Source organism: Chiloscyllium punctatum, chromosome 36 (genome assembly GCF_047496795.1).
Source record: "Chiloscyllium punctatum isolate Juve2018m chromosome 36, sChiPun1.3, whole genome shotgun sequence".
NCBI lineage: Eukaryota > Metazoa > Chordata > Chondrichthyes > Orectolobiformes > Hemiscylliidae > Chiloscyllium > Chiloscyllium punctatum.
This window is the reverse complement of record NC_092774.1, coordinates 70,450,729-70,474,205: the sequence shown is the minus strand read 5'-3', so window position 1 is coordinate 70,474,205 and position 23,477 is coordinate 70,450,729. Positions and strand designations below refer to the sequence as shown.

The following is a 23,477-nucleotide window of genomic DNA, read 5'->3' as shown; positions in this document are numbered from 1 at the left end:
TGAAGCACATTTTGCAGAGAGAGGAAATTTCTCAGGATTGAAGAGGTTGATAGAAGTCAACAATTGTCAATTTATTTCATGAAAAGTACAGCTGGTATGGGGAGATGACTAGGGATCACAGAAGAGGAGTATCTGTAATGAGCACATAGAAACAAACCCTTCGGTCCAGGCCAACCAGATATCCTAAAGTAATCTAGTGATCCATTTGCCAGCATTTGGCCCATATCCCTCTGATTCCTTCCTTATTCATATCCCCATCCAGATGCATTTCTTTCTTCTTCGGAGAATACTTGGGTGAGAGCCAAGATATTGCTATTGCTCATCCTTTCCGCACTGTGCCTAACCTTCCCTTCGTGCTAATTGTAGCTGGAGAAGCCTGAAATCTGAAAACGATTTCCTGAAAAAAAAACATTGATTCGAGGTTGAGCTCAGTGATGGATTTTCTAAAGCTTTGCTATTGTAGTTTTCAATTTGACAAAAAAAATTTCAGTCATTAATGTCCAAGACAGAGTAGATATTCATTTAAGATATAATTGAGATATATATGTTCTTTACAATGTTTTTCCTTCATTACCAGTGATTGCCTGTCATTTGGTACATTGAGCATCATCTTTTTGTGATTCAACAGATATGATTTGAATTGAATTCTGTAAGATGGTTTTGTATTTTATTTAACTTTGTGTTAAAGTTTTCCTTTTCATGACTTTATTAAAATATCTTAATGTATTATAATGAAGCAGCTAATTTATTCTGAAATTATTTCAATTAGTTGGTCAATTGCCAAATAATAGCTGCATAACTGTTGTAAATATTGACACCCAGGAAAGCTATTTTGTTTAATATATCTTATCAAAACTATAAAATTGTTTTTCATAGGAAATAAAATTTGCAGTCTTTTATTAAATGGTTGAAAGTAACTTTGCACTTAATTGCTCCGTTTGGGATTAAACATTGTGACTTTGATAAAAATAATCTTTCAGAGTTTACGGTGAGTGTATTAACAAACAAATGTTGCCATTTGCTCTTGAATTACCTCAAGCTCAATTTGAAATTCTTGAATGAGTTGAATAAGGGGTACACAGTGAATATTTATTGGCAGTGCAGAGAATTTCAGCAAAGTGCAATGTATTTGGTTAAACAAGATATGTAGCTCTCCTGATAACTTTGTAATTCTTTGATATTTTATTTGTCAGTGCTCGTGCCCAAACATCCTAAAAAAAAAACGTTTTGGCATTTGGTGAAGTTGTGAATTTTCAATCTGTTTCACAATTAAATGACACAACCAATCTAAAGATTAAATACATATCACCATCTCTTTGCCGTTGTTATAATAGAAAGTCAACATGTAGAATCGCCAATGAAACATAAACCGTGGCTGCTCTTAATGTGGAAAGACTGAATATCAATTGAAATGATCAGAATTAGTAGACATGATGGCATTGTGCACAAACGGTGAGTAGTGGGAGTTCAGAATTTTTCTGATCACTTAATTCTGACACATGCAGTGATGGCAGCATCATAATCTGTTTTATTTGTTCATGGAATGAGAGGATCACTGGTAAAAACCAGTATTTTTCATCATCCCTTAATTTCCGTTGAATAGTGGGTGAGGATAAGATGAGGTTGAATTGCAAGGCCTACTGGCTTACACTGTCTCCTGACAAAACAGAGACTTTGGGAGGAGAACAAAAATTGGAAGTTTAAAATATTGATGCTCCCATTTATCTCTCTCAAAAGGCAGTTGTTTGGTCCATCAAATTTGTAATGGCTCTTTTTATAGAGTCATAGAGATATACAGCACAGTATTCTTCCAATAACAGAGTGACCAGACCTGTACTCAGTACTCTAGAAGTGGCCTCACCAATATCCTGTACAACCTCAACATGCTCGTTTACGCAGTGGTGTGAACAATAAAGGCAATGGTGCTAAATACCTTCTTAACCACCCTGTCCACCAATGATGCAACTTTCAAGGAACGATGTATCTGAATGCCCCTCCACACCGACATTTCTCTGTTTCACAACATGATCCAGGGCCCGACCATTAACTGTACAAGTCCTGCCTTTCCTTGTTTTAGGAAAATGCAAGCCCTCCCCTTTATTCATACCTCTCACAGCTAACCGATGAAGCAGCAGTGTTCCGAAAGCAAGTGCTTCCAAATAAACCTGTTGGATTATAACCTGGTGTTGTGTGAATTTTAACTTTGTCCACCCCAGTCCAATACCAGCTCCTCCATATCGTTTCTAGTGAATACAGCCCACCCCTCCCGGTGCTGCCAGTAAGCTTTACAACGCTGATGTAACAACACAGTACCTGCGCTCCTGAAACGTTTACAATTTCTAACGATACTAGCTCCTCATTCACTGCTCCATCTGATACACGACATTGGAAACTTAGTGCAGGAGCCTGAAAGAAATGAGGAGCTTTAAAACAAAAACCTCCTGGAGCTCAAAGCTTTTAATGAGAGCTTGAGCCTGGCGGTAAGTTCAGGTAACCTTTATTATGACACAACTTTGTTACAGCTTCCGATTCCCCAGTAAAAGCCATGGAAAACGTAGCTGCTTTTTAAACAACTCTGGGTCAAAGTGCGCATACATCACCCCACCTTACTTCCTTTACTACTGGTTACCACCAAGTTGTCCCTTTGTAATTGGAACCTTGGTACAACCTTCATCCAGAGGAAGTCTTACCTCACTCAGCAATTTCAACCCAGACCCTATCTCCATATAAGACTCTCCCAGCCCATCTGCTGGGGGAGGGTGGTTGGAGATTTGGGACAGTGTAGAGTCAACAAGACTGCTGTGGGTCTGGAGTCACCTGTCAGTGAGACCAGGTAAAGGATACAGCTCGGGTGACTGAGTGAATCCTTTCCTCAAAAGGATGTGAGTGAATGAGATGGGATTCACCCCCCCCCCCCCCCAAACCATGAAAATGGTTTCATTTATAGATTCTGAACTCAAGGTTTCCGACAGAATTCCAATTCCACCAATTGCCACAGCGGAATTCATACCTGGGAGTCCCCGGAACTGGGTTGATAGTGCAGTCAATAATGGCACTCGGCCATCACTCCTTCCCGAGTGCGGGAAGGTCTTTACTCGGGCCTCCACCCTGCTGACCCACCAGCGGGTCCTCACTGGGGAGAGGCCCTTCAGCCGCTCAGAGTGTGGGAAGGGTTTCACCCACTCCTGCCACCTGTGGAGGCACCAGCGAGTTCACGTGCCATTGCAGGGGGTGTCAAAAATAGTTATGGGGGAAGGCAAGAAATTTTTTTTAAAAAATATATTCATTCAAAACTGTTTCAAATCTCTCACAACACCTCTATATACAAAAGAGAACAATACCAAAATACAAAAAAATAGCAGTACGAGAATATCATATTGTGATACGATTAATAATGAGCTACCTATTATTTTACTAGAACAAACTTAGCTTAAACTAAACTACAATCAAATTGAATAAAAATAAAATAAAAAATAATTTAAGTTAATTTGAATTCTATCACATTACTTTATTCTATTTTGCTCACCACACCTCTATTAAGGCTCCCATCCATTGGAGCACCAGTTATTGTACCCGTATTCTTTTCACCCAGCCTTGCCCTCCCAGGGCCCCATGAGCGCCCACACTGATTCCCACAGCTATACCACAGCTCTAATTAATTCTGCTGATCAGTCTGCATCAATATAATTTAGAAAGGGCTGCCACGTCTTGTAAAACTACTGTTTTGTGGTGCACCATATTTGTGAGGTCATCTTGGGGGTGATGTTCCATCACTAGCATATGCCACCACATAAGCCCTGGGGGTTTTTCTGACGTCCAATTAATTAAAATGTTCTTCCTTGCACAGTGCGTAAGAATGTTACACAGTCTGTTCCTGTGTTCTCTGACAGAAGGCAAATTTGGCAACGCCAGAAGAAGAAATACCGGATTCACTTTAACTTCAATCCCCCAGGATGTCCTTCAGCTCCCTTACTATAGCACTCCAGCATCTCTGGATCTTACAACATGACCAATAGCAGTGTGTGAGTGACTATACTAATTTTACATTTGAGACACCCTGGTGATGCTCCTCTCTTGAACTTAGCTAGCTTCTCTGGCTCCACATAAGCCCTGTGTAAAATTTTCAATTGCATGCCCTGTGCTGTTACATATTGAAATTTTCCTGATATTTTCCCATATATCTTGCCATAGTTCTAATGAAATATCCTATCCTAGCTCCTGATTCCACATCCGAGACAGTCCCTCCACATCCCCTTCTGTAAATGATACAACGTACTAACTGAAAGAGCGCCTGTACACCAGAGTACTCTTTACTCCACATTTGACCTGTAATGCTGAGCCAGGAGTGTGATCTTCCTCTGTATTTAATCCCTTAGCTGAAAGTACCGGAAAACATCCCTATTAGACAATGCATAGTTCTGACTTAGCTGGCTAAATGACATCAAGACCTAACCCTCGAATAAATCTTCCCTACAGAAAATTCCCTTATTCTCCCATGACTTAAAGCCGGAGTCCATTGCCCCAGGTTTAAATCCTTGGGCTGCCACCAGTGGGGTAATCAGCGAGGTCTTCAGCCAATTACCCTTGTCTTGCCTCATTATCCTCGGGCTTTCACTGTTTTTAAAATGATTGTACTCTTACACTGCTCAGTCTCGGATTTCATCTTATCAATGAATATTAGATTAACGAGGGGACATCTTGACTGCAATGCTTCAATGTCAAGAAAAATCGACTCCGAGTCCCCCCGTACCCAGTCACCCACATATGCTAAGAAAGCGCTTATTTGATATCTCTTCAAGTCCAAAAGGTCCACTCCGCCTCACCCTGTGAGAGCTGCAATTTGGTAAACTTAATTAGGGGGCACATGTGACACCAAATAAAAGAACCCAGCCAACCATTGAGCCTCAGTAATACTCATCTGGGTAACAACAACGGGAGCATTCTCATGGCGTACAACAGGCGAGGAAGAGCATTCATTTAAATCAGAGATATTCGGCTTAACCATGATAACGGTAATCCGTCCCACCTCTGCAAAAATTGCTTTATCCTCTGCAGTAATTGTACATAGTTAGCTTTATACAGCTGGTGGAAGGCAGGGGTAATAGAAATTCCCAAATACAAAAACCCTTTTGACGACCATCTAAACAGGAACTACATTCCATCCTTCAGATCAGGCACCTCCACAAATTCAGAATAGGCACCTCCCCACCCCATCGGCATGGCTTCGGATTTTGTAAAGTTGATCCTGCAGCCCGAAAAACTGCCAAATTGTTTGAATCAATCGAAGAACGGACTCCTCCAAATTGGCCAAGAACAAAAGGACATCATCAACATATAGGGTAATCTTATGTTCCCCCATTCCCACTCCTGGCCCCACTATTTCAGGGTCCTTCCTGATAGCCTCAGCTAACAGCTCAATTGCCAAGGTAAATAGCAGCGGTGAAAGGACGCCCCTGTTTACTACCTCTCCCAGGATTAAAGTTATCTGACTTAGTGCCGTTTGTGATGACTGCTGCCTTAGGATCATTATACAACACTAGCAAAGGTTGTCCCCAGACCAAAGCGCTTGAGGACCCCAAACAGGTATAGCCATTCTATCTGGTCAAATGCCTTTTCTGCATCTAGGCAGGCCACTAAACCCAGGATCAACCTTTGCTGGCATACCTGCACCATGTTCAGTACCCTCCTGATATTGTTGGAGGAGCTACGGCCATAACAAAGCCCATCTGATCTTCTTTCACAATACAGAACAACACCTTTTCCAACCTCAGGGCCAGCGTCTTGGGTAGAATTTTAAAATCTACATTCAACAGTGAAATGGGTCTGTATGAAGCACATTCTTTGTGCTCTTTCCCCTTCTTTAAAATGAGGGAGATATTAGCTTCCCTAAGAGAGGGCGGAAGATAATCCTGTGCATATGAATAGCTATACATCCCCAGAGGTAGCTCCACCAACACATTTATGAATTCCTTATAGAATTCACTTGGGAATCCATCTGACCCCAGTGCTTTGCCACCTTGGAGATGTTTTATTGCTTCATGCACCTCCTGTATCGTCATAGGCCCATTCAACAGGAAACCTGTTCCGCGTTTATACTAGGGAGGTGCAGGATCTCAAAAAAGGCCTGCATTCTCGCTGTACTGTGTTCATCTCCCTCTGACTGATATAACTCTGCAAAGTATTCCCTCAATCTAACATTAATCTTCTTTAACTCACGAGTAACTGTGCCAGCCTTCTCTCTAACAGACATAATAGATTGAGAAGCATTTTTCTTTCTAGTGAGATATCTACGTGGCTTATCTCCAAATTCAAACAATCTTTGTTGCGCAAAGCAGACCTTTTTTTCCCTAGTGTGTGCAATGAGTTGGGAGCAGCCCGGAGAGCTGCAGCTTGACCAGTGAAGTCCTATTATAATATACTTCCTCAGCTTTCTGCAGACGGGTCTCCAACACTGTTGTTGCTCCTTCCTCTGCGTCCTTCTAGTCATTGAATAAAAAATAATCACGCCTCATAAATATGGCTTAGTGGCCTTCTATAGTATTTCCGAATTACTGGCCGTACCCGAGTTGATATCCCAGAAGGCTCTGAACTCCTGTGATTTACTCAACAAATTTGCTATCCCTTAACAGGAATGGGTCCATGCACCAATGCTGTGCATCCATTCCACCACTCTTGATTTTACCTTCAAAATACACTGGCACATGCTCCGACAGCTATATTGCCAATTTCACAAGCCAATGTTCTGTCCAAGTAATCCAATGGCATTAAAAAGTGTCAGTTCCCATGTGGTACTTGTGTGGTTTGGAAGAGAAAGTAAAGTCTCTTCCATTAGGGTGGAGATGTCTCCACACATCCACTAATCCCAACTCCTCACACATGTCCACCAACTGCTGAGATTGCGCGGGTGTACCTGCCTGGCCCCTTGGCACCCTGTCTACCTCGGGATCTATTAGGCGATTAAAATCCCCTCCAATGACCATGCGGCATACCCCAAGACTCATTAATTTTGCAACTGCATCAATTATAAATTTAAGAGGGTGCACCGGGGGGACAATACACATTCAGGACGCCATACTCTTCTCCATGTATTAGAGCTTTAAGAATGACGGACAGTCCATGTTTGTCCTTAATTTGCTCAATTACCTGGAAAGGGAGGTTCTTCCTTCTTACCAGTATAGCCACTCCTCTACACTTGGAGCTAAAGGAGGAGAAGAATACCCTATCATAACCTCCTTGCTGCAGTTTCAGATGTTCCTTATCAGTTAAATGTGTCCACCCTTTCCCTCCTGAGGCTTGACAGCACCTCCTTTCTTTTTAATGGGGGAATGGCTCCCTTTTACATTCCAAGTGCACCACCTGAACGAATCAGTAGCCATGGTCATCCAGGGCAGCCCATGGTTTCCCATGAGGAGGAAGCTTATCCGAGGTGCAGTGAGCAACAAAGACATTAACTCTATAAAGTCTAAAAACTGCTCCTATTAAAAACTACGATAAATAAAAATCTAACTACCACATATAACTGAAGCAAACGCTCAAATAACCCCCAATTATGTAGAGATCTCTTCCCCCCCCTCCCCAAACCCCACCATTGCCACCATCCTGGCTCCTTTCCACTGAGGCTGTGCCCCAAACACCAGGCAGTTCACAGATTGAAAAAAAACATGTTATTTACATTCTGAGAGTTAACATGGCTACCCATCTCCCCACACCCCTTCTCCATACATCTTAAGTACAGGTATAGCCACCCACAATCCAAAAACAAAAGGACAGCAGTAAAAAAAAGGCCCCAGACAATACGTAACTGACCGATATACTAAATAATTCCAGTTTTTTGTCAGGGCAGTACGTATAAAGCCGAGAACCACAAAAAGGGGCAAAAAAGTAGCATTGTCTGTAATGATGTCCCTCCCGCCTTCACCCTGACTCGATTTCTTTAATTCAGAGAATTCGCAAAGTCCATCGCCTTTTCTGCTGAATCAAAATTATATACCGTCCCTCCATGAGTGAAACGCAATCAGGTCAGGGACCTCAAGGAATATTGTATGTTCAGATCCCTTAATTTTCTCTTCACTTCATCAAATGCCCTTTTCTTAATCCAGGCTCCTGAGAAGTCCTGAAAATATATTATTCTTGACCCTTTGTGCATTAAAGTCTGTGGACCTCTTCCCAGTCTTCTTGCTGTTTCAATCACTAACTGTTTTAACTTTGTAATGCAGGAGGCGCACTAGGATCACGCGGGGCTGCGGGTCCGACCTGGACCTGAGCATTTCGATCCGGTGGGCCCGCTCCACACACAACAGGCCCGACTCCAACTCCAGACCCAGGAATCCAATAAGGTCTTTGCCTTCGTCACATTCCGGAAGACCCAGGAACTGTAAGATTTTTCTTCTATTTTAGTTTTCCAGGTCGTCCACATGCTCCTGAAGGACCCGAACCTGGTCTTCCAGCGTTCAGATCCTTCCTCCTGAGACCTCCTCCACGGTCTCCGATGCCACGGTCCTCTCCTCTGCTGCCTATTCTCTTCGGGCCAACATTTGAATTTCCTGTTTATGCTTTTTCAGCGTGGCAGATAATGGTTCCACCGCTGCTTCAATCTTTTCTCAGAGTTTGGCAAACTCCGAGAGTAACTGCTGCTGCCCCATTAAATCCAAAGGGACTGCCCTGGGAGTTTGAGCATTGGCTCCAGGCACCCCCGATGCAGTAGGGGAATGCCCTGCAGGCTGCACCCCTGTCGGCTCCTTTCCTTCATTTGCTTTCATTCTGGTCCTAAAGCTGTCAAACCACAATTATAGCAGCTCCAGACGTTCAGTAAGTTCATGTTAGCAATTCTTTTCTCCTACAGATGGTTAATGAGGTGGGGGGAGGGGTAAAAGTCCACATTGCCGGTGGTATGAAACAGAGCCCTCCACAGCAGACCACTTAAACCACCGCCATCTTGGATTTCCGAGAAAATGGTTTTAAGACCAGTACAGAACAGCTACAGGGTCATACAGCACAGAAACAGACCCTTTGGTCCAACTAGTCTATGCTGACTAATTTCTCAAACCCAACCAGTCCCATCTGCCAATGATTTGCCTATATACCTCCGAAACTTTCCTATTCATGTACTTTTCCAAATGTCTTTTAAACATTGTCACTGTACATGCATCCACTTTCCTCTGGACACTCATGCCACACACAAACCACTCTCTGTGAGAAAAACATGGAGCTCTTCATGTCTTTTTAAAATCTTTCTCCTCTCCCCTTCAAACTTTGCTCCCTAACCTTGAAAGCCCGACCCCAGGGGAAGGACACCTGCCTTTCACCTCATCTGTAACCCTCATGATATTATAATCCTCTATAAGGTCACCTCTCAATCTCCTCTGCTCCAGTGAAAGAAATCCTAATCTATCCACCTGGCTGTAGGTATATTCATATCCACTTATGATCTGTTCAATGCTGGTGCAGGCTCAAATTGCCAAGTCCTGCTCCCAATTCTCTCACTCTGTATCCAGGACAGCATTGGGAGATTGGGAAAGGGGAGGGATAGATATCTTGTTTGTTTTTATTTTTAAAATGCACTTGATTCCCACAAATAAAATCAACAGGTACAAGTACAGCACATGCAGTATTCCTCATTGCAGCTTCAAGGTTTTGTGTCCTCTCCTTCTGCATGGGCTGCAGCACATTCGGCTTCTTCCACCCCCCCCCCCCCCATCCCCGCCCTGAGCCGTTGATGCTTTCATTGTTTATAAAATCAAGAGAGGGATGGATGGGGTAAATAGACAAGGTCTTTTCTCTGGGAGTGTAGAACTATAGAGTAATAGGTTAAGGGTGAGGTGGCCTGGGGAGGGGGCGAGGGATTTAAAAGGAACCTAAGGGGCAATTCATGCAGAAGATGGCGCGTGTAAGGAAAGAGCTGCCAGAGGAAATAGTAGATGCTGGTATAATTATGACACATTTAAAAGGCATCTGGATAGGTTTATGAATAGGAAGGGTTTAGAGGGATATGGGCCAAATGCTGGCAAATGAGACCAGATTCGGTGAGCATATCTGGTCAGCATAGACCAGTTGGACCAAAGGACCTGTTTCTGTGCTGTATATCTGGATGACTCTGGTTTGCCACGCCAGTCTGTTCAATTTCTCTCTGGTGTCGTTGCCTTGATGTCTCATTCCAAAACTCCCCCACCCCCGTGGGGGCACATTAACCATTTTGTGTCTGATTGGTTGTCAAGCTGCATTGCAGGTTCATCCTGAATTTACACATTATATTTTTGCTTCCAAAAATCAGACCTGCTCACTCTCAACAGTATCCCAATGTCGTGGAAGATATTAATTTTCAGGTGGAGGTATCCAAAATTCAGAGAGGTGTCAGTTGTGACTGTTTTGCTCTTCTGTCCCTGTCAGATCCTGAATCAACACTTTGAGGAGAATTAGAATGGAGTTAGAACAGAGGGAGAGAGAGAGAGAGATGGTGCTTTCAGTTTTGTGGACTGACAGTGATGACTTTTGTAATCTCTTTTCAGAGTATTTGATCTGAAGATGAAGTATCAAAATCAACAGATGAAAGGCTTATGCCTGAACCATTGACTCTCCTGCTCCTCAGATGCTGCCTGACCCGCAGATTTCGACTCTGATTCTCCAGCATTTGTGAGTCACTCAGTCCATCGGGACTGCAACACCTTTCAACTGTGATCCAATTGGTTCCTGTTTCAGTACGTTTTCAGCATCAGTGGGACTGGAAGAGAGACACTACTGTTACAGCAACGCACTGAGTGTGGAGCCTGAATCAGTTATCTGGCCTGGAAAGAGGAATTCAAGGCAGGGAGGGGACATTCACGCGTTTGTTTGGAACTGTAGCTTCGGCCATGGAGAAACCATGGAAGTGTGGCGACTGCGGGAAAGGCTTCCGTGTCCCGTCTGCCCTGGTGACACATCGGCGCAGTCACACCAGGGAGGAGCCATTCTCCTGTCCTGAATGCGGGAAGGCCTTCAGTGATTCCTCTGCCCTGCTGAGGCACCGACGGGTGCACACAGGGGAGAGGCCCTTCAGCTGCCTCAAGTGTGAGAAGGCCTTCAGTGATTCCTCTGCCCTGATGAGGCACCGACGGGTGCACACAGGGGAGAGACCCTTCAGCTGCCCCGATTGTGGGAAGGTGTTCACTCGCTCCTCCCACCTCGTGATTCACCGGCGGGTCCACACTGGGGAGAAGCCCTTCCCCTGCCCCAAATGTGGGAAGGCCTTCAGCGATTCCTCTGACCTGCTGGCCCACCGGCGGGTCCACACTGGTGAGAGGCCATTCACCTGCTCTGTCTGCAGGAAGTGCTTTACACGCTCTTCCGACCTGCTGAAGCACCGGCGGGTCCACACTGGGGAAAGGCCCTTCAGCTGCTCTGAGTGCGGGAAGGGCTTTACCCAGGCCTCCCACCTGCTGACACACCGGTGGGTCCACACTGGGGAGAGGCCATTCACCTGCCTCGAGTGCGGGAAGGGCTTTGCTGTCTCCTCCACTCCACTGACGCACCAGCGGGTCCACACTGGGGAGAGGCCGTTTGCCTGCCCCGAGTGTGGGCAGAGGTTCACAATGTCCTGCAGCTTGAACAAGCACCAGCGGAGCACCAATGCTCCCAACAATCAGATTCTGCCGGTAACGCTGCTGAGGGTCACCCCCAGGACTGAACCTCCTGCCCTTTCTGACAGTGGGGTGTAGTGGGAGAGTTGGTAGGCTTTTTTGTTTTCTACTGGGGGAGTGGAGGGGGAAGGGGGGTGGTGGCTCAGTGGTTAGCACTGCTGCCTCATAGCGCCAGGGACCCAGATTTGATTCCATCCTCAGGGTGACTGTCTGTGTGGAGTTTGCATGTCATTCCCCCCTGTCTGCGTGGGTTTCCTCTGCGTGTTGCAGTGTGTTCCCAAAGTCCAAACGTGCGCATGTTTGGGCGAATTGGCCAAGCTGAATAGTCCCGTAGTGTTCAGGAATGTGTAGGTGTGGTGCATTAGTTAGGGGTAAGTACAGAGTGATAGGGTAGGAGAATGTGTCTGGGTGAGTTACTCTTCAAAGGGTCGCTCTGAACTTGTTGGGCAGAAGGGCCCATTTCCACACTGCAGGGATTCTATGATTCTGTGAACATTGCTTCCAGTGGGCGCTGCTGCTCATTGAGCCCAGGACCCGCACAAACCTAAGTTCACAAGACCATTAGAGCAGAAGTTAGGATATTTTGACCCATCGAATCTGCTCCACCATTTGTTAGAGACAAAATAAAAAAAACTGCAGATGCTGGGATCTAAAATAGACAAACAGGAGGCTGGGCACAACAAGGCAGGCAGCACCAGGAGGTGGAGAAGTCAGCATTTCAGGTATTATCCCTCAGGACTGAAGAAGGGCTCTACCCGAAACGTTGACATCTCCATCAGAAATGATTTATCAGGATGTTGTTAGAACGAGAGGGCATAGGTTTAGAGTGAGAGGGGAAAGATTTAAAAGGGACCTAAAGGGAAAACTTTTCATGCAGAGTGTGGTGCGCGTATGGAATAAGCTGCCAGAGGAAGTGGAGGAGGCTGATAGAATTACAGAATTTAAAAGACATTTGGTTGGGGACATGAAGAGAAAGGGTTAGAGGGATTTGGGCCAAGTGCTGGCAAATGGGACTAGATTAATTTAGAATATCTGGTCAGCGTGGACGAGTTGGACTGAAGGATCTGTTTCCGCGCTGTACCTCTCTATGACTACCGGTCCTGATGTAAGTTTAGAATTGAGTAACTTTGAATTATTCAATCTTGTCGAATTCACCTCCTGAAAGGTTTCAAATGAACCCCTCCAAGCGATGTGATTTAACTACGCCGAGTTGGATAAAGTATCCCATCAAGTTCAACATGAATGCGCAGTTGAAGAAGTCAGAAGTCACACAACACCAGGTTACACTCTGTAAATATTTTGCCCCACATCTTTTCTTCCATCTTTCTCCTCTCACCATAAAAACGCATCCTTGCTCTTGAAATTCACCCCCTAGGGAAGAGGCAGCTACCATTAAGCCAACTCTACCCCTCATGGTTTGAAAATATTGCCTCTCAACTTCCTCTGCTCCAGTGGAAAAACATCCCAGCCTATCCAGCCTAAATTCTGATTTGATAATAATGGCAGTGATGATTTTGGCTGTGTGTGTGTGTGAGTGTCAAGGATCTCTCATTTCTAAGCCAATGCTGTGCCTCTTAAGTTCACCTGATCTTAAAACGAATGGCACCCCATTCATTTAAAATGTCCATGTTTTCTGTGCAAAGTCTGTCCTGGTCAGGAAATAGGCATTGGTGTCTTATATTCCCGTAGACTTCTTGTGACGGGGTTCATATGCTCTGTTTTGAGATGTATGAGTAAATCTTCAGAACAAAAACTTAATGCAGCCTTTATTCATGTCTCATCATTAAAAACACTTTCTCCATTTCCAGATGTGATTGAGAAGCTTCGCCCAATCAATCTTTGACTGATAATAGCATTTGTCAGGCTTTTGAAAGTCACTGCAGCTCTGTCACAGCACAGGGGAGGGCTCTTTCAGACAGAACGCATCATGCAGAAAATTCTCCCACATTAGTCAAGCAAAGTTGACGTCTTTTAAGACATTGTGAAACTTGAAAGGGTTCAGAAAAGGTTTGGAAGGATGTTGCCAGGGCTGTAAGGTTTGAGCTACAGGGAGAGGCTGAATACGCTGGTACTATTTTCCCTGAAGCTTCAGAGTCAGCCAGAAACATCTGTTGAATCAGGAAACATCTCTTCCTGCAGCAGCTTCAGACAGACTGCTTGCTAAAACCCAAACCAGAGGAAAAGAATGGGACAACTGCCCTTTCATTGTAGAAGTGTTTTAGAAAATAAAATGTCAAACCCTTTTCCCTGATTGTTGCCTTAGCCAGTATCTGTTAACCATTAGTGAAATCCTTAATCCTAGACGAATGATAAGCTCTGCCTTTTACAACCCCTCCTGAAAATAAACCAAGAACAACATAATCTTCTTAAAGGAGCAGCATCATCACAACAGAAAGCACCTGAACTGAAACATTTGTATCAAAGGGCTGTACAGTTAGCAGGCCAAGACAACAGGTTTTCAATTTCACCAATCAATTTAAATCAGCCCCATTGGCTACCAAAAACTTATTAAATTTAAATCCTAAAGTTTTGACAACAGGACCAATCCTATCATAAAGAATTGGTGCTCTCAGTCATCTGTGTATTAGAGAAAGCATCATTTAGAAAAATAGAGAAGGACATTCCTGACAGAGGAATCGGAGGAGGCATCCCCCACAGAAGATGGCACAGAATATTCCAGAAGACACATAGAATTTAATCTCTCAGATTATAACCAGGCTATTTTGTGTTATCTGAGTGGGACATGTATTGATTGGAATAGCATACCAGAAGAATCTTGATTTATTCCAGAATACTCAGAAGTTAAGAAGGATTTGTTCAGTTTGTTAGTAATTTCGTTCATTTGTTCACCGTGAGAGTTGGTTAAATAAATTGCTGATTGTTGATTTTAAAGTGTCAGGGATTTACTTTTAACACTACAGCAGGTTACACCACTTATCACACTGACTTTACAGATTAAAGGGCAATGTGCCACTCTTTGGACTTTTCAGTTTGAGATCTTGGAAAGTTGGGGGGGTGGGTTCAGCCTTCGCTTTATAACAGTATTGATGACATTCTCTTGAAAGCAATGGAGTCAATATTAATCCCAGCCTCATGGTGTGGTTGTGGGTGAATCACCTTAATTTGGCTCCTGACTCAGAAACCGCACAGAGAATCAACTGCTGAAACAATGATCTGCACTTTATTGCACATAGCAACCACAAATAAAAGTTCAAGTTCATTCAGCTTCACCCCCCCAAACTTGGCTATCACCCAGTTGATGGCTGAATGTAACTGGGTTTCCACCGACAGTGCCCATCTCTGGAAGTGTCCAGGGGTTTGATGCAGTATTATTCTTCTAAGTACAGCTGCATTCTGGAGTTGAATTTTGGTGGCGGTTCCTCAATTTCAAATCTGTGGTGTGACTTTTTTTTAAGACTCTAACATCACCTCACATTGCTAAAGACCTCAGGTCTGTAGTTTACCTTCTTATCCTTGAAGGTTAGCTGTCTGTTTGAAACAGCCTGCCCTGCAATTAACCCCTCTATGTCAGGGCTTTCCTTCTACAGGCAGAATTAATTGTCCTTTTGTCACACCATTATTAAATAACATTATCTTACCTGTCCCAGGAAACAACTTATTGTGTTGCCTCCTTCTTCCCAGGGATGGTTAATAAGCCATTTATCGTATTGAATCTGCTCTGCCATTCAATCATGGCTGATATGTTTCTTCACCCCATTCTCCCTGTAACCTTTGAGCCCCTTGATACTCAAGAATGAGTGAATGGTGGAGCAGACTCATTGGGCTGAATGGCCTAATTTCACTTCCTGTGGTGTCAGTTTCTCGTCAGCCCTTTCGTTTCTCACTCCAGAAAGCGTTATTGTTGACTCGTGAAGTTAGGGAAGTTCTAGAGTTTACAGGTGCACACCACGCTCCTCTCTGCCTCCTCCTCAGCCTTCAAGTAAAGGGAAGACCTTTCAGAACAGAGATAAGGAGAACTTCAGAGAGTGATGTATCTATGGAATTCACTGCCCCAGAAGGCTGAGGAGGCCAGATCATTGAATATATTTAAGATGGGGATAACTAGGTTCTTGAGTATCAAGAGGATCAAAGGTTACGGGGAGAATGGGGTTGAGAAACTTATCAGCCATGATTGAATGGTGGAGCAGACTCAATGGGCTGAATGGCATGATTTCTGCTGCTATAGCCTTATGATATGCTGATGTGTGGAGGGGTGAGGATGGGGGAAAAGAGATAAAGAGAGGAATACAATTAAGGTGAAGCTGGATACAGATACATAGGAAATACAAGAATTGTATGATAAATTTCAGACCACATAGAAACACTAGCATACAGAGGAATTTGACCATATAGATCTCCAAAAGTGGCAACACAGGCGGGTAACGTGATCAAGAAGGCACACAGCACGTTTGCCTTGAGTGTAAGAGTTGGCGAGTTATGTTACAGCTATTTATTCCGGTCATATTCAGAATATTGCGTGCAGTTCTGGTCGCCACACGACCGGAAGGACATGGATGCTCTGGGGAGAGGGTATAGAGAAGGTTCACTAGGACATTGCCTCGTCTGGAGGTGTCATTATGAGAAGAGATGGGATAAACCTGGATTATTTTCACTGTAAAGATGGAGGTGGAGGGATGACCTCAACAAAATGTTGAGACACACAGATTGGCTGGACGGGGGCGGCATGGTGGCTTAATCATTAGCACTGATGCCTCACAGCACCAGGGAAACTGGTTCGATTTCAGTCTCAGGTGACTGTCTGTGTGGAGTTTGCACATTCTCCCTGTGTCGATATGGCTTTCCTCCGGTTTCCTCTCACAATCCAAATGTGTAGGTTAGGGTGCAATGGCTATGCTAAGTTACCCACTGCCCAGGGATTGGCAGGTTAAGTTGGATTGTCCGTGCTTAAGTTGCCCCACAGTGTTTAGGAATGTGAAAGTTAGGTACATTAGTCAGGGGGTAAATGTCGAGTAATAGGGGTAGGGAAATGGGTCTGTGTGGATTATTCTTTGGGTGTTTGGTGTTGGGCCAGATAGTCTGTTAGATACTTGGAGGCTTTCCCCCCCAGGGTGGAAAAGTCAACTACAACAGGGCACAGGTTCAAGGTGAGAGGGGGACAGTCTGGGGGAGAATTGAAAGGGAACACTTTTCACACAGTTGGATGGTGGATGCCTGGAATACACTGCCAGTGGATGTAGTGGAAAGAGGCACCTTAGCAACACTTAAGGTATATCTGGATAGACACATGAATGGGAGTTGAATACAGGGACAGAAACCACACATCGGCAAGAAATAGAAGGTCTAAGTTAGGATTAAGAATTGGCACAGGCTCGGGCGGGGAGGGGATAGGGGGTAAAGTGAACTTTCAAAAAGCAGGGGATACCTGTATGCTGATGAAGGGGTGGGTGGAGGCTCAGATGGAGCATAAACACTGACAGAGGCCAATTGGATCGACTGTGCTGGAGACTCAATGGGACAGAGACAAATGTATCTATTTCAGATCGACCTGCACTTCAGCTGCTTTTGTGGACTGTTTCCGTAGGGAAGGTGCAATCCCAGGCTGAGAGAGCGTCAGCCCCCACTGGAAGTAAAGTGGGTGAGAGCGCGGCCAGTCAGCATAAAGGAACCCCTTACCCCTCCCACTTCACCCACTAAACAAGGTTCAAGATGTGACTCTCAGCAGCTGTAACAGCAGAATCCAACCCGAAACCGTGCGCCATCTCACTTGTGAAGTTGCTGGTGTCTCCACAAGTTGCACGACTGGGTGAAGCCCTTCCCACAGACTGGACAGGTGAACGGCCGCTCCTTGGTGTGGATGCGCTGGTGTTTGTGCAGGGTGGAGGAATCGCACAAGTCATTGCTCCACATGGGACAGGTGAACGGCTTCTCCCCAGTGTGGACACGGAAGCTGAGCAGCAGGTGATCCGACTGGGTGTAGCCCTTCCCGCACACGGAGCAGGAAAACGGTTTCTTCCCGGTGTGGATCCGCTGGTGCGGCAGCAGGTGGTGTGACTGAGTGAAGTCCTGCCCACACACGGGGCAGATGAACGGGTTCTTGCTGGTGTGGACACACTGGTGGGCCAGGAGGGAGTGTAACTGAGTGAAGCCTTTCCTGCACTGAGTGCGGGTGAACAGCCGCTGCCCCGTGTGCAAACGCCGATGAATCTCCAGCTCAGATGGCGAAGGGAAACCATTCCCACACTCCCCACATTTCCACGGTTTCTCCATGGTGCAGGTGCCCTCATCTGTCTCAGACCTTAACAATCAGTTGAAAACTCACTCACGCTTACAGCATATGTGTGGTGTTACTGGTGAACCCTCCGATAATTGGAACACTCTCATTCAGTCTGTAAAGCTTGTTCCAGTCACTACTCTGGTGTGTGGGTATGTGAGACTCTGAGTTTCCAGTCACACTGACGTTTAAAACCTAACTAAGCAGACAGACCTTCTCCCCTTTGTTTTCAAGGCCATCAATATCCAAGTCCTCGTGAATCAAGTGACTTGTCAGACTTTAATGTGATGTTTGGTCTGAGATTTCTGCCACCAAATTCTTCTCTTGGAATATTCCTGTGAAGTGATTGCAAAGGTCATCACAGTCAGTCCATGATAGAAAATCTGAACGTAATTCTAGTTACTGTGGAACATTCTTTCCTCTCAATCCCAAAGATCTTTGTGTAGATCTATATGTAACTGTAAACCAACACGGTTATGGGGCAGACTGCATACCTCCACGAAGAGTTCACATGGACTCAAGTTGCTGAATGGACCTCTGTAGTGCAGTATTGACACTCTTACTGAAGATCTACAATATGCTGCAGTACGATATTACAAGCCCAGAAACAACTGCAAATCAGACAAGGTCTTTTCAGAAGTTGGACCATGAACTTCTGAAGCTGCTGCTGCTCTTCCTCTCTCTCTGATTGAAGATTGATCTTCACCCAGACTGCAACTTCCTTCCTCTGTCCAAATATTTGTGAACACAGCCCTTTTTTTGAAGGATGGCATGTTTCCTGATCATCACAGTTAAAGGGGTGTCTTCCCCCTGATATGCAAAGGGACAGTCAGTCAGGGGAGGGCAGGGTCACGTCTTGTTGTTGTTGTGTGGACTCTGTGACAACTGCAACAATTCATCCCAACTCCTGTACTCAGTGCTCTGACTGATGAAAGCAACCATGCCAAAAGTCTTCTTCACCGCCCTGTCTACCAATGACTCCACTTTCTAGGAGCTATGAACCTGCACACCTACATCTCTTGGTTTGAAATACTGCATATGAAACAGATTTGGTGCTTGTTGGTATGTGTTATTATTTGGTGCTTATCTCGACTCTAATTCGGTATTTTATACTGAATTCCATGACTGATGAAGGCCAGTGTGCCCAACAATTTCTACCTGTGACTCCATTTTCAGAGAACTGTGAACCTGTACTCCAAGATCCCTCTGTTCCACTACACTCCTTAAGGTCCTGCCATTCACCATGAAATTCCTACCTTGATTTGACTATACAAAATGTAAGACCTCACACTTATCTATATTAAACTCCATTTGCCATTAACCTTAAACCTATGCCCTCTAATTTTGGACTCCCCTACCCCAAGGGAAAAGACTTTGCCTATTTACCCTACCCATGCCCCTCATGATTTTATAAATGTCTCTAATGTCACTCCTCAGCCTCCAAAGCTTCAGGAAAAATAGCCCCAGTTTATTCAGCCCCTTCCTGTCGCTCAAACCCTCCAACCCTGGCAGCATCCTTGTAAATGTTTTCTGAACCCTTTCAAGTTTCACAATACCCTTCCTGTAGCAGAAAGCACAGAATTGCATGCAGTATTGCAACAATGATGGAACCAATGTCCTCTCTGAAGAGGATTTTAAAACAATATTTATAACTACAAGCAAATCAAGTTAGTTGGACATGACTTTCCCATAGCAGTTTATTTTGGTTGTCCTTCATTAACCTATGCTTTATAATATATATGAAAATATTTTGAGGGATGGGATTGCTGCTAGAATGTCCAACATTTGCTCACTATCCATCATGGCCTTTGGACCGAGCAATTGGCTACATGCTAGAAGGCAGTTGAGTGTCAACCACATTGTAGTAGATCTGGAGTCACATGATGTGAGCATGCACACGCGTGTGTAGGGTTGTGAATGGTAGATTTCCCTCCCTTAAAGAACATTTTCACGACAATCAGTAATGATTGGACAAAAGCAACAGTTCTGGCAGCATCTATGAGGAGACGACAGTGTTACTGTTTTGAGTCTGGTGGCCTTTCAAAATTAGGCTGGATTCAAAACATTAACTGTTTTCTTTCCACAGATGCTGCCAGACCTGCTGTGTTTCCCCAGCAATTGTGCCTTTTGTTGCTGATCTCCAACATCTGTAATTGATTGTCTTAGCCAATAATGGTTTCTGGTTGCCAGTACTGAGACAAACTCTCACTTCCAGATCTTTTTATTCATTGAAAATAAAGTCCACTCGCATCCATGATGGGATTTTCATTTTTGTTCTCAGAAGACAGATCTCTGGGCTACTTAACCAGTATCATTAGATCACAATCGTCCCTTCACTGACAGTGATATTGACAATCTTGTCCTGAATATTTTTCTTTATTCATTCATGGAATGTGACACTTTGTCTCCCAAAAAAACCAAGTGCCAATTCAGAGGGCAGTTAAGAGTCAACCACATGACTTTGGATCAAGAGTGACACATTCACCAAACTGGGAAAGGACTGAAGATTTCCTTCCTTTAAAAAAAAGGTTATTAGTGAACAAGATAGGTACTTATGACAATTGATAAGATCACCAAAGCAGCGATAAGCTTTGTATTCCAGATACGTAAATTGATTTCAAATTGCATTGGGGCCATAGCAGCATCAATTTGAAACTCCAGATGTTAAATCCAGTAACAATACCCAAATGCCACCAACTCCCTACAATCTCGAGGCTTCCCAACACTGACTGGTCTCTAATTGCCAGTTGTATCCTTTTCCTCCTTACTATTTACTAATCAATTCAGCCCATTGAGTTGACTCTGCCATTTATTCAGATCACGATTATTCTGGTAAACATTTACTCCACTTTCCTGCCATTGTCCCATAATCCTCAAATCACTTACTGATTAAAAAACAACTATCCCAGCCTTGAATGCAAATAACAACCCAGGCTCAACAGCCCTCTGTGGTATCAAGTTCCACAGATTTACTGCCCTCAGGAGAAATCCTATCTGTCCTAAACATGCAATCTCTTATTTGGAGGTTACTTCCTCTGGTCCCAGACTCACCCACTTTTCCACATCTCGCCTGTCTAGTCTCCTCAGAATCTTGTACGTGACAATAAGGTTACCTCTAATTCTTCTAACTTCTAATAAGTACAGGCCCGACCTATTCAGTTCTCCTCATAAGACATTCTTTCCATCCCTGATATCATCATGGTCAACTTTCTCTGGAGTGCCTCCAATGCCAATATATCCTTCCTCAGGTAAAGGGCCCTAAACTGTTCACAGTATTCAGTTGTGGCCTGACTAAGGCCTTAAATAGGTTCACTATAACCTTCCTACATTTATACTCTATTGAAAAGGCCAACCTCCCATTGGCCTCCCTATTACTCACTGAAATTGGATGAAGACATTCGTGGACGTGATTCCAAATTCCTCTATTCTAAACTTTTCTCCATTTAATATTCAGTTCTTCACCTCCTGACAAACTGCATTACCTCATTTTCCCATCTGCCAAGCTTTCACTCATTTGCTTAACCTGTCTTTATCCCTCTCCAGATATCTAATGTCATCCTCGCCACCTGCTTTCACATCAACTATCTTTTCTGCAAACTGAGCAATAGTACGTTTGCTTTACTTATCCGAGTAATTCATACATATATATTGCAAATAATGTTGGCCCCAGCGCTGATCCCGGTGGTACACCGCTAGTAACAAGTTGCCATCCTGATCATGCCCCTTACCACAACTGTGGTAGTTAGCCAATCCTCTTTCCATGCTAACATACAGCCTCCAACACCCTGGGCTCTTTGAAAATTTCATGAGATGTGAATATCATTGACTGTGCCAACAACTCTTCCCAAATTGTCCTTGAAAATGTGGTGTTGAGCTGCCTCTTAAATTGCTTCACAAATATGACGTGGACTACCACAATGTTTAGGAGTGAGTTCTAGCATTTTGGTCAATAACAGAAGTAATGTGATATATTCCGCAGTCAGAATGCTGTGCTCACACTTGTTTGTCCTTGGTGGTTGAGGTCATGGCTTGGAAGGTGGTTTTGAAGAACCACCACTCATGCAATCAAGCCAGACTGATAGATTGTGGCCCCAGACTCTGCCATTTGATTTTCCTCATCAATCTACATTCTTTCCAGCCATGTTTCAGTCTCAAACTGTCACGCAATGCCTTCCGATACGGCTTAAAGGTAAGAATACACAAGATAATCAATCGTATTTTGGGTTGTATAAATCTTAGCCTGCCAGAATTATTTTCTTAGACTTTAATTAAACTTTAGTTAGACTTTAATTGACTGCATGAAATGGTTTGTTGGTCAGACTTGAATCATCATGCTCAAAGGAGACAATGTCAATAATATCATTAAACTCCTCTTTTTGTTAAAAAAGGACAAGCTCTTGATTTATTTTTACAACTTACTGGTATTCACACCTGCACATTCAATGTCAAACTCAGATATCATAAATGAAATTACACCATTAATTTTGTTTTACAACAATCCAACAGATTAATTAATAATACACAGTGAATACCAAGGCTGATTAATGTGAAATTAAATTTGACCAAATAAAATGTAAAATCAAGATGTGAGATAACAAATGGGGGAAGGGCAGAAGGTAAGAAATGCAGCATCATAGAAGGTGCTCCTCCAGGGAGTGTATTTTACCAACTACAACTGCTAAATATAAACAAACACTCTGACATGATCCTCCGGTTTTAATGTAAACCATAGCCCCATACAGTAGGTACCATTTAAATAAGTTAATAGATACAAGCCTTGAGCAAATCCAGCCTCCAGCCGGACCCCCCGCTTCTTGGAGCTCGGACCTTCCTCCAGCTCCGGGGGGTTGTTGAGCTCCTGGGCTCCGGCCGCCGCCGAAGAAGCCGCGGGCGCCGGCTCTCTCTCCTCCACCGCCGACATTTTTAATTTGTTTTCTCGTTCACCCGGTAACCGTCACCTCCCCCTTCCCGGGCCCCGGAAATTATACAAAAATAAACAATAAACCCCCCACCACCGGGGACTGTCTCCTTTTCTTCACAACTTTTGTTTGAAAAGTTCCGACTTTAATTTGAAATGTATTTTAAAGGTATTTTCTGAGGTAAACGATGCCTGTCTGCCCCCCTCCCTCCGTCAGAAACCGCCCGCTGAGTCGATGAGAAAACCGCAGCCTCGCGCCGCCATCTTTGTTTTTCTTCTTCTTTCCGTCTCCTCCTTCAGTGATCCGCGTCATCCACGCCCCGCCCAATCAGAGCGCACCTTACTCCACCTGACCAATAACGGCCGGCTTTGCAGTTAAAAAGGAACCAACCCGGAATGTCGCTCTCCGATTCGTCCGCACCGACCGCAGCCTTTGGGATTGGTGGAGAGGTTCGCAGGCCCTTCACTGTCCCCGCCCCTTTACTACAATGGACTCGAGGGGTTTAGGAGGAAGGTGTTCTCACTCATTCATTCAAGAGGAGATGGGCTCAATTTACTGTAATGGGCTGTGGGGGTACAGTGGTCATGTCTCATGTTGAGGAGGAAGGTGTTTCCTCTCATTCAACAGAAGAGGACCTATTTACTACAGAGGGTTTTTTTTGTGATGCAGCTGTAGTCTCCCATCGAGCCCTGAGGCTCAGGTTTAAATCCCACT

At 44.3% G+C, this 23,477-nt stretch overlaps 1 long non-coding RNA gene across 1 annotated transcript; it reads right to left on the bottom strand.

The window, feature by feature from the left end:
- Positions 1–50: 50 nt before the first annotated feature.
- LOC140460653 (uncharacterized) lies at positions 51–23,152 on the bottom strand. The gene is made up of 2 exons (XR_011954259.1): positions 22,621–23,152; positions 51–397 (listed from the first exon to the last, which is right to left on the bottom strand). It is a non-coding gene; the product is annotated as an uncharacterized lncRNA (long non-coding RNA).
- Positions 23,153–23,477: the final 325 nt, after the last annotated feature.